The sequence below is a fragment of the Chrysochloris asiatica genome, unplaced genomic scaffold (assembly GCF_000296735.1).
Source record: "Chrysochloris asiatica unplaced genomic scaffold, ChrAsi1.0 scaffold01740, whole genome shotgun sequence".
In the NCBI taxonomy this organism is placed as follows: Eukaryota; Metazoa; Chordata; class Mammalia; order Afrosoricida; family Chrysochloridae; genus Chrysochloris; species Chrysochloris asiatica.
This window is the reverse complement of record NW_006410258.1, coordinates 4,348-12,857: the sequence shown is the minus strand read 5'-3', so window position 1 is coordinate 12,857 and position 8,510 is coordinate 4,348. Positions and strand designations below refer to the sequence as shown.

Here is an 8,510-nt window from a genome sequence, read left to right as displayed (position 1 = left end):
ATACTTCTTGAAAGTAAGACCGACAGGAAAAAAACAAAATAACAACGGCATTCCAACTGACTACTACAAAAATAAGCAAGTTGCTTACCCAGTAGGCTTCAAAGCAAGTGGTCGGGTCTCCTCAGGGCAAACCCCCTTCCAAGACTTAGACTCAATGAGAATACAAGAGCAGACATGCACTCTGACTGGTGACCACATTCGTCTCGGATAAGGGGAAGTGAGAAGGAAAAACAGCAATGAAGCTGCAAGCTAAGCCCTACAATGTTCAATAGACTCCTGTGAACCCGGGTGGAGACCTGATTGGCCAGCAGTGTGTCAATACCTGGGGACTTTTGGGCCCAGAGCCAGTGACATAGCCACAGAGGACTAGAGTGGAGAGTGAAGCATCCAACTGATAAGAAGAGAGGGCATATGCATATGAACACCCACACTTGCAGATAATACCCACTTGACCTGGCTTCAATGACTGGATGATCAGAGCTCAACTAGAAGAAGAAAAAAAAAAAAAAAAAATTTGATGACCTTGACCTATATCAAAAGAGGGAACAAATCTTTACAGTGAAGATTATTCCCATCCCCTCCATACACAGAGTAGACTGGGATGGGCAATGGGACATTGGCTACCCAAAATGAGGGGGCTACAAAGGCAAGAAGTGACTGGCTTACAAGCTTTCAAGAGGGAGCCTAGATCAAAAGGTCATGGAGGAAGGTAGAATCTCCACTGAGTAGTATCCAATCTGTCTGGGCGGGGCTAATGAAAGGAGATGGGTATAGGTCCCTTGTGGTACAATAGTGAATAATTGTTATCAGGACTGACTTTGAGGGTTGGAAATGAAAGGTACACATTTTGTAGCAAAAGGAGGGGAGTGACTGACTTTGCAGTACAGGAGCCGGGTCCCTGGAACCATCAAGGAAGAAGAGCAGAGTGCAGGACCCTACCCATAGAATTAGTAATGCCAGAGATGGAGGCAGAGATGATAACGTGGAGAGATGGAGCGGCTGGGGACTCTAGACCCAGAGAGGGAGAGGGACTGTGTGCTGACAACCAGGGGGCAGGCTTGCAGGATATACCCTTTGGTTGGTTGATGATGCATGGAGGGGATTGTAACCAATGAAATGAAACAATGTATGATAGGATGAATGTAAAGCTAATGTTCTCCCATGTAAACTATCTCATAATCTACAATAAACATTTTTTTTTAAATGTCAATAACACCCAAAGCAATCCATAGATATCATGCAACTCTGATCCAAATTCCAACAATACTCTTTAATGAAATGAAGTGGAAAAACTGATCACCAACTTTATATAAAAAGGAGAGAGGCCCCAGACTTTGCAGTTCAGCACCTTAACCCACAGTGCTAACCAGGTAATAATATATCCCATCTGTATTTAGAGATCATATGAAGAACTGATTTGATGCATTAGACAGTGAAGACTGAAGACCAGAAGAGTTATGGGATGTCATCAAGACCATCATACAGAAAAAAACCCTACAGAATGAAAAGACCAAAATGGATGTCAGAAGAGACTCTGAAATTTGCTTTCTAGTGTAGGGATACTAATGTAAATGGAAGAAGTGAGGAGGTACAAGAGCTAAACAGAAAATTTCAAGGATCAGGTCAAGAAGTCAAATATTATAATGAAATGTGCAAAGACCTGGAGTTAGGATAACTATAAGAGAAGAACATGGTAAGTATTTCTTTCTCATGCTGAGGGAACTGAAGAAACAATTTAAGCCTCAACTTGCAATATTGAAGGATTCTTTGCACAAAACACTTAAGGATGCAAAAAGCATCCAAAGAAGATGGATGGAATACACAGTCACTGTACAAAAAACAAAGGTTGATAATCAACTGTTTCAAGAGGTAGCATATGATCAAGAGCCAATGATCCCTGAAGGTAGAGAAGTTCAAGGTACACTGCTGGCATTCGCAAAGAACAAAGCATGAGGAAAAGATGGAATACAAATTGAAATCTATCAACAAATTGATGCAGCACTGGAGGCACTCGTCTACGCCAAGAAATTTAGAAGACAACTACCTTACCAATTGACACCCAATGCAAATAAAGTTTTACTAAAGATAATACAAAAACGGCTGCAACCATACATTGATAGAGAACTTCCTGAGGTTCAAGCCGGATTCAGAAGAGAATGTGGAACGAGAGATAGGATTGCTGACGTCACACGGATCTTGGCTGACAGCAGAGAATACCAGAAAGATGTTCACCTGTGCTTTATTGACTACACAAAGGCTTTCGATTATGTGGATAATGACAAGCTTTGACAACAATGTGGAAAATGAGTGTTCTGGAACAGTTAAATTGTGCTCATGAGGAACCTGAAAACAGACCAAGAGGCAGTTGTTTGAACAGAACCAAAGGAACACAGAATGTTTTAAAATTAGAAAGGGGTGCACCAGGGTTGTATTCTTTCACCATGCTTATTCAATCTGCATGCTGAACAAATAATTTGAGAAGCTGTGTTATATGACAAAAAATGTGGCATCAGGATTGGAGCAAGACTCATTAACAACCTGCAATATGCAAATGGTACAACCTTGTTTGCTGAAATTGAAGAGGACTTAAAACATTTACTGATGAAGATCAAAGAGCACAGCCTTTAATATGGGTTGCATTTCAATGAAAAGAAAACAAAAGTCCTCACCACTGGACCAATAAACAACATACATATCAATGCAGAAAAGACTGAAGTTGTCAAAGACTTCATTTTGCTCAGATCAACCATCTCTGGTAGTGGTTACGAATCGGGCTGTTAACCTCAAGGTCAGCAATTCAAAACTACCAGCTGTTCCGTGGGAGAAATATGAGGCTTTCTGCTCCTGTAAAGATTTACAGCCTCGGAAACCCTGTACAGGGTCGTTATGAGTCAGAACCGCCTCCACGGCACACAAGAACAAAAACCATCAATACTCATGGAAGCAGCCATTAAGAAATCAAACAACGTACAGCACAGGCAAATCTGCTGCACAAGACCTCTTTAAAAGTGTTGAAGAGCAAAGATGTCAGTTTAAGAAAAAAGGTGCGCCTGACCCAAGCCATGACTTTTTCAATAACTTCATATGCAAGTTGGACAGAAGGAAGATGGTAGAAGAATTGATGTATTTGGGTTATGGTGTTGGAGGTGAATATGCCAAGTGTCATGGACTGTCAAAAGAACAAACAGATCTGTGCTGGAAAGAAGTGCAGCCAGAGTGCTCCTTGGAAGCCAGATGGCCAGACTTCATCTCTCATACTTCAGATGTATTATTAGGAGGGACCAGTCTCTAGAGAAGGATATCATGTTCAGTAGAGTGGAGTGTTGGAGAAAAAAAGAGGGTGTCCCCAAAGAACTGGATTGGCACAGTGGTAGCAGCAATGGGCTCAAGAGTAGCAATAATTGTGCAATTAGCCCAGGCCCAGGCAGTGTTTCATTATGTTGTGTATAGGGTCACTACGAGTCAGTATCAACTAGATGGCATCTAACAAGGGATTAAAATTGTGTTCTTTTCAAATGTTGAGTTTGGAGAGCAAAAAGAAGTCTGAAAGGGCTGTAAACTAGATGGATGGGGTAAGGTTTCCCAATGAAATTCTTATGTCGTGATGGACAAAAATTTCTTGGCACAACTTTCCTGGCCCTTTTCTCATCAATGCAGTTTTCAATTTTCTTAAAACCTCTTCATATAAGCCCTTGTGATCAATCTGTGTCTTTCATAAAAATCTATGAAGATTACCTCTTTGGAATCCCAGAAAACAGTTGCTTTAACTTTCTGAGCTGACTTCTTTGCCCTGGACCCCAAATTCACTTGAACCACAGGTTGGAAGTTCAAACTCACCAGCTGCTCCCTGGAAACCCTACATACAGAAGGTCGCTGTGAGTCAAAACTGATTTGACAGCACGTAACAAAGCCGTCTGAACTGCAAGGTCAGTGGTTCAAACTCACCAGCTGCTCCTCGGAAACCCTATAATGGGTCGGAATTGACTTGACAGCACTTAACAACAACAGGAGATCCCCTCAGAAACTACTGTTTTGATTGGATCCTGCTCTCTGGATCATATTGGTAAATCCAAGACTCATCTCTGGTTGAGAGTTTTTCCTTAAAATGGTCTTTATTAGTTCTAATCTTGCTTGAAAGACTGATGAAAGAATAGCTCTTTGAGCTAGCTGATCTTAGCACAATGCTTGTTTTTGTTTTTAGCATCTGTTTTGAAGGCACCTGGAAAAATGGCCCCTACTAGGAAAGCAGAATCTCCAGTGAGTACTATCCAATCTGTCTAGGTGGAGCTGATGAAATGAAACACAGATGGGTCACTTATGAGACAATAGGGAATAATTGTTAAAAGGACTGATTGTGAGGGTTGGAAATGTAAAGGTAGATGTTTTATAGCAAGGAAGGGAGTGATTAACTCTCCAGTCTAGGAGCGGAGGTCTCTAGGACCATCAATGGAGAAGAGCCGAGAGCAGGACCCTACCCAGAGAAGCAGCGAGGCCCGAGACAGAGGCAGAGACGATGACCTGGAGTGATGAAGCGGCTGGGGACTTTGGATCCAGAGAGGGAGAGGGACTGGGTGCTGAAGACTGGGGTGGGGGAGTGTAGGGGGCGGGTTTGTAGGGTATACCCTTTGGTTGGTTGATGATGGCATGGAGGGGATTGGAACCATGGCAATGAAACGATATACGATGGAATGAATGTAAAACTAAAGTTCTCTCATGTAAACTATCATATAATTCATAATAAAACATTTAAAAAAAAAAATGGCCCCTCCCAGAGCACTCTTTACTCAGCTGGGTTTGATAATTCACTGCAATAGCCAGCCACACAAGACTCAGAACAGCATACTCAAAGTTACGAGGTTTATTAGATAAGTTAACAGGTTGTAACACAGGATCAGAAAATGTTCGGGGTACAGTTCTTCCAGTCAGGACAGCTTCTCCTCAGGTGTACCCTCAAGTAGGTCTCTCTCTGCCCAGGCAATATTAGAAAACTATCTTAGGGTTGCTGATAAATAGCCACAGGGCAACCTTTCCACCAGAACCCTCAGCCTAAAGGCACACAACTCTAGCTCTTTGGGCAGCAAACCTAGCTCCCCCAATTAAGTGTCTGGAGGCAACCCAGCTGAAAGCAAGCCTCCAACCCTGTCAGCCCACTGCTCTGTCTGATGCTCTGGCTCTTGGCTCTGCTGCTGCTGTTCCTTCACTACTCCTCCAGTGTCAAAACTTTCTGTCCCTGGATCAAGGTGGTTGAATATGCAAGGATCTCTGCATCCAAAGGACATGCTTCACTCCTGGCTCTTCTTTCATGATAGTTGAGATCTCCCCTTCCTACTTCTGAGTGGCTCATTTCATATAGGTTAGAGTCCCAAGTTTTTACAATAACAACTACAGTCCTGGTGTGGCACTGTGGGATAAAGCACTGGACCACAAGGTCGGTTTGAACTACAAGGTTGGCAGTTCAAACTCACCAGCAGCTCCCTGGGAACCCTATACAGGGTCGCTATGAGTTGGAACCAACTCTACAGTACTGATAAGAAGAGTCCCAAGTTTTTAGAATAATAATTAGTGCCATTTAACCACTCACAACTGAATCATACAATTCATTAGCATCGTCCTTCACCTTTTGTTATACATACAGACCATCAGTAAAAGTAACTGGGTGGGACTTACAAAGATGATAACTCAAAGAGACACACAAGGTAATTCACTGCACCACAGTACTCTAATGCAACTAAGACAAGTGTATTACCGAGAGAACCAGTTCTACAGTCATCCACTGATTGCAGTTGTTGTTGTTAGGTGCTGTCAAGTCGGTTCTGACCCACAGCAACCCTATGTAGAACAGAATGAAACACCACTGGGTTCTGCACCTCCTCACAACTGCTGCTACCACTGTGCCAATCCATCTCACTGGGGTCCCCCTCATTTTTGCTGACTTGACGAGTTTGATGTCCTCCAGGGTCTTGTCCCTCCTGATATTATGTCTGAAGTATGAGAGATGAAGTCTGGTCATCATGGTTTCTAAGGAGCACTCTGGTTTTACTTCTTCCAACACAGATTGTTTGCTCTTCTGGTAACTCATGGTACCTTTAATATTCTTCTCTAACACCATAACCCAAATACATCAAATCTTCTAACGGTACTCCTTGTACACTGTTCAACTTTCACGTGCATATGAGGCTACTGAAAATACCAGGACTTGGGTCAGGCGCACTTTACTTCTCAAACTGACATCTTTGCTCCTGAACACTTTAAAAATGTCTTGTGCAGCAGATTTTCCTAATGTAATACTGATTGTAAACCTTTGCGTGTATGAACTCGAACTCTAGTAAAAAATACTTTTGAATTTACTCTCAATTATTCACATATATAATAGATCACATAGGGGCATGGCTAGGGACACTTTTTAGACAGAACCAAACACCTTGAGGAACTGAGCAATTAAGTTTGAAGGCTCAGAACCATGTAGATCAATTGGCATACACAGTATATAAAGACAATAATCTACAGCCTAGTTTGATGAATGGCTTCTGGGTGCTTAAAAGCTGGTGAACTATTGAGCCCCGGTAGCCGCCCCCTCAGCTCTGCCTCTGAACCAGGAGCCACCATGTTGGTGATACACCTCTCCCACCCACCCCCACTGAGGGAGGAGAAGAGGCTCTGCAAAAGAAATTCAAAAACTCAAGAAAAAGAGAAAGGCAGTGCTGGCGCTGAAGAAGCAAAGTAGCAGCAGCACAGCCAGCCAAGGTGGTGTCAAACGCTCTCTGCCGAGCATCCATGGTGGACACACAGCCACAGAAACACAGCAGGCAAAGCTGCTGGCAAAATCAGGAGCCAGCAGTGCCATGACCAAGAACTCAGGCTTCAAACGTTCTCAAACCCTCGAGGAGAAGTTAAAGGACCCTGAGAAGGGGCCAGTCCCCACTTTCCAGCCATTCCAGAGGAGCATCTGCCAATCTACAAGAGTCATCCAGAGGACCCCAGAGGAAATCTCTGTATGAGAGCTTTGCATCCTCCAGTGACTGGTTTTGTGAACTGGGGCCTGATGGGGAAGAGTCTGAGAGCCCAGGAACTGCTGATGGCCCCCTCGGGTTTTAACTGGGGCTATGATAACGTGGTGGAGCCTGCTCCTCAGCCTCCCCCTCCCCACCTCAGAGTCGTAGCCAAGACTGCAGTCATGAACAGAACCTGGACAGAGACAGAGAGCTGGACCGGGACTGCGACCAGGACTGGGACCCAGAGTGAGGCAGAAATCCAGACAAAAACCCAAAGTTAGAACGAGAGGGTCCTTTCTCCATGTTCGACTCGGTCCCTGAACGTCGGACCCCTCGGAAAGGGAATATTCTCTATCCCTTCTCCTTTGGGCCTTCGCTCCCTTTGGAAACATCATTAACCTCTCCATGGACCCATCCAGAAACTGTGCCTTCGTCACCTATGAAAAGATGGAGTAAGACGATCAGGCCGTTGCTGAGCTTAATGAAACTGAGGTGAAGTCCATACAGCTCAAAGTTAACATTACTTGTCAACAGCCCGTTCTGGACATCGCCACTGGCAATTCTATCTGGGGCTCCCTCACTGTCCTGGACAGCCCTAAGGGTTGCCACCAGGACAAGAGGACCCAGATTATCTACAACGATGACATTTACGAGAACTTTGCAGACAACTTCTAGGGAGTGGAGCTGGATTCTTTGTGCCTTATATGGCCCCAATGCTGGTCTCAGTAAAACACTGAGGTGGAAGCTCAGAAAAAAAAAGCTTGTTAGTGGTCCAGTGAGATACAACTACTAGTCTTTTCCCACGTGGAGCAAAGAAGAGCAAGGAAAACCAAACACTAAAGGTCCAGAGCAGAATGGGAGAAAAATATAGAAACTCAAATGAACAAAAGATCAGACTGAGAGATTGGAGGAACCCCCAGATTACTGCCCTAAATTCCCCTTTTAAGGTGGAACTGAAGTCACTCATGGAAGCCAACCTCTCAACCAAATAACAGACTGACTTACAAAATAAACAATAACACATGACAAGAATGTGCTCCTTAATGACGAGACCTTCAAGAAGGCAACTTGCCCAAAAACAAAGATGAGAAGGCAGGAAAAGGCAGTGAGACCAGGTGAATAGGAAATTCAGGATGGAAACAAGGAGAACACTGACACACTGCAGAGACTGCAACCAATGTCACAATTTGTGTAAGAATTATTGAAAGGAAAACTAATTTGCCATGTAAACTTTCACCTAAAGCACAGTGAAATGTAAAAAAAAAAAAAAAAAAAAAAAAACACATGGCAAGGTAACTTTTTTCCTGCTTCCTGAAGGGGTTTTAAAAGTTTCATTTTAGACAGAGTCAAATCTCAGACTTGGGCTGAGGTCAGGGGCAATGCACGGGACTGCAAAGTCATTTGAACTGCAAGGTCGACAGTTCACTCACCAGCTGCTCCTAGGAAACCCTATACAGGGTCGCTATGGGTCAGAACCAACTCAATGGCATTTAACAACTAACAACTCTACACTTGCTC

The 8,510-nt window shown here is 43.7% G+C and overlaps 1 pseudogene; it reads left to right on the top strand.

Annotated features, from left to right (window-relative positions):
* The first annotated feature begins 1,890 nt into the window (after window positions 1-1,890).
* LOC102827636 lies at window positions 1,891-7,667 on the top strand (annotated as a pseudogene).
* The last annotated feature ends 843 nt before the right edge of the window (window positions 7,668-8,510 follow it).